Below are 3,793 nucleotides of genomic sequence, written 5' to 3'. Positions count from 1 at the left end.
TCCAAAGGACTTGAAGACATGCAGTCTGAGACAGACTCCATGTATTCAAAGCAAGTATGGTCCTCAGTAGATTCACGTGAAAGAATTATTCTCATATGATGCAAATGGATTTTCAAAAGAAAACTTGGCGCGGATGGGAGGGTAGTGATCTTCAAAGCTAGATTGATAGCAAAAAGATATACTCAAAATCAAGGAATTGACTATGAGAAAACATTTTCTCCCGTCGCAATGTTGAAGTCTGTTAGAATACTTCTAGCCATAGCAGCATGATATGAAAATGAAATCTGACAAATGGATGTGAAAACAATGTTCTTTAATGGTGATATTAAGGAAAAGATGAGCATAAAAGATGCAAACTTTAGATATACATGTATGGACTCAAACAAGCATTAAGAAGTCAGAACCTCAGATTTGATAACACAATAATTGAGTTTGATTTTGTTAAGAATCCTGAGGAACTTTGCGTATAAAAAACGTTAGTGGGAGTGCAGTAATATTCCTAGTACTTTATGTTGATGACATACTACTCATTGAAAATCATGTAGGATTGTTACAATCGACTAAAATATGGTTAGCGAGTAAATTCTCTATGAAGGACATGTGTTTAGCATTCTATGTGTTAGGGATACATATCTATAGGGATAAATCAAAGAAAATGCTAGGTATCACTGAATCAACTTATATTAATACCATACTAAAAATTTTCTCTATGGAGGAGTCTAAGAGATGATATCTACCAATATTTCATGGTGTCACTCTATCCAAGTCTATATGTCCTAAGACTAATGAGAAGATAGAAACCGTGACACACATCTCATATGCGTCTTCTATTGGTAGTATTATGCATGATATGAGTTCTACTCGACCTGATTTTACCTTTTCATTAATTATTGCAAGAAGAAATCAGTCGAACTCCGGTCTATTACATTACAATGTCGTGACAATGTAGAGCGAACAAGGCTTCATCAACAATAAAATTCATGTCACCCAATGAGCATGCAATATGTTTATTAGCAGTGAAAAAGACGTTTTCATAAAAATCTAGCAATGTATCTACATATATGGCAATAGGAAGATTGAGGAAGGGTTGGACTCCATCATCTTCCAATAATTTGAACATGGCTGCCATAGCAGCACCTTCAAATCCATAAACAAAATCAAAGTTCACTTGATATGCTTTCATTCTATAGGCTGCCATTTTTGCAAATGAGATTGAATCAAAGTAAACAAATTCAGATTATTTTTAAGAATGTAGAGAGTGCTAAGTGCAAGAATGCGAAGAGATTGCTTAAAGATATCGTAAATACAAATTTAGGCGTTGAAAAAGTATATGTACAACCATAGAGACGAACAAGTTTTCACATGTCACCGTGTCTATGGTTATTTTCAAAATTTTGCAAGAATTAACTAATTTGAGTGTAGCGTCCAAAAGTCAACCAACGTAAACCGCATGCATGCAAATTAGTTAAATTATTTAAATGCTTTATCCAATAGATTTTAAATGCTTAAATGATATATAGTGTATGATTGAAGGTCTAAATGCATGATTTCATGAGAATTAAAGATTTTATCTGAATATTCAATTATAGGCTGGGGAAAGGAGACCGGGGACGAACAAGATAAAAATATTTTCGATAAATATTTTTGAAGCTTAATAATATGATTAAATTTTTTTAAAAATACTGGAGCCCAATATAATCGTATTTTCACTTACGGCGGTGCCTAGTGCCCGTCCCCATGCTCAATGGTGAGCTAAGACTGATCAGTCGACCACATGATACGATTATAGCTAGTCACCTTCAAGGATCAAAATTCACCAAAAATAATATATGATGATGGAAAGCTTTACGATTAAATGATTTATGATTTTTTTATGCTTACAAATTCACGCTAACTATTTTAAATAAAAGTATGATTTTTACGCATGTGACTGTATATGTATTAATTGTTACTCATTGTTAGAACGTGCTGAGTCATTAGACTCACTAGTTTTGGATGGTTGCAGGTGAGGATGAGATTGAGGGAGGCACTGACGCTTGAGTGTATCGAGTCCGGCAGTACACTCCAGAGGGACATTGATCTTCCGCATTTATTTCCTTAATTATTATTTAAAGTTTTACAGAAAGATTTTGAGGATTCTCCATTTAGAGATTTATGCTTTATTTTGAAGTTAAATTTTGGGTTGTTTTGAATGTTGACGTATGATGACTTTTAATTGTGGAGTTACTTTAGCATGAAAGTTTTGAATTTTACTTAAAAAAAAATTAGTAACATTTTAAAGTTAAAAAAAAAGTAGTGGATGTTTCAGTTGATATCTGAGCCAAGGATCCCTAAAAGGTTGTGTTACTTCCACTCCGAGAAGTTCGAGAAGTCACGTCTCAAGTCTATGTGTTTTTACTGCTTTAGATTTTATATGCTGAATTTTAAATGCTTTTATGGTGCATGAATTAGGAGGTTGGATGTATGTTTTGAAATGTTAAATGCATGTTGGTTACGTGGTTTGGATGACTTGTACAGAGATGCCTCCTAGACGAGTACTTCGCAGAGATAGTGAGGATAGGCGAAAGGAGGATATTCCACAGCCTCCGCCTAGTCAGGATGCTAGTGCTCATGTGCTAGCTGGAATGGCTCAATTAGTAGAGCAGCATGTTGGGAATGCTGCGAGGGTCCGACCAGAGGCTGTTTATGAGCGATTTAGGAGGATGGATCTCGAGGATTTTCCGGCACTACTGATCCATTCGTGGCTGAGGGATGGATTAAGTCGTTGGAGGTGATTTTTAGGTATATGGATATGGCGGATGCTGACCGGGTTCGTTGTACCATTTATTTACTAAAGGGCGACGCTTCCTTGTGGTGGGAGGGAGCGGAACGAAGAGTGAATCTGGCGACTTTGACTTTGGAGGGCTTTAAGAGGGTATTCTATGATAAGTATTTCAATACCGACGTTTGTTCGAGGTTGAAGAGAGAGCTCATGAGCCTCCGCCAGGGGTATTCGTCTGTTGCTGAGTTTGTTTAGAAATTTTATAGGGGCTATCATTTTGTGCCCCTGATTGCAAATGATTCTGCGGAGAAGCTACGACATTTCTTGGATGGTTTGAGGCCGAAAATCCGTCGAGATGTGATGCTGACTGATCCTATTGACTATGCTGCTGCTGTTGCTAAAGCCTTTCAAGCCAAGCAGTCTCTGAAGGACATTGACTGGGAGATGCAGCGCAAGAGGAACCGTATCCAGCAATCAAGTCAGCAGAACAAGAAGCCGTTTATGGGACCATCGAGGCAGCCAAGACATCATAAACCGCAAGGACATCCACCTAAAGAAAACGTCCTGCGCAACGGGAAAGCATTCATTTTTGAGGTGGTGCATAATAGTCAAATGTCGAACATTATTTCATGAATTCATGCAAAGAAGCTTATCCAGAGAGGTTTTCAAGGTTTTCTTGCTAGTATTATATCAATACCCGACACTAACAGTCGATCGATTGAAGATGTGGAAGTTGTCAAACACTTTTCGGATGTTTTCCCTGATGATGTTTTTGGCATCCCACCTGAGAGAGAAGTGGAATTTGCTATTGAGTTGATGTCTGGTACTGTACCGATCTCTAAGGCACCATATCGCTTAGCACATGCTTAAATGAAATAATTAAAGGATCAAATTCAAGAACTTCTAGACAAGGGATTTATTCGCCTTAGTTTCTCTCCATGGGGCGGGCCAGTGCTGTTTGTGAAGAAAAATGATAGGAGTATGAGACTTTGTATCGATTATAGGGAGCTAAATAGGGTGATATTGAAGAAT

The sequence above is a fragment of the Primulina huaijiensis genome, chromosome 14 (assembly GCF_012295235.1).
Source record: "Primulina huaijiensis isolate GDHJ02 chromosome 14, ASM1229523v2, whole genome shotgun sequence".
NCBI classification, from domain to species: Eukaryota; Viridiplantae; Streptophyta; class Magnoliopsida; order Lamiales; family Gesneriaceae; genus Primulina; species Primulina huaijiensis.
This window is presented reverse-complemented; position numbering follows the sequence as displayed.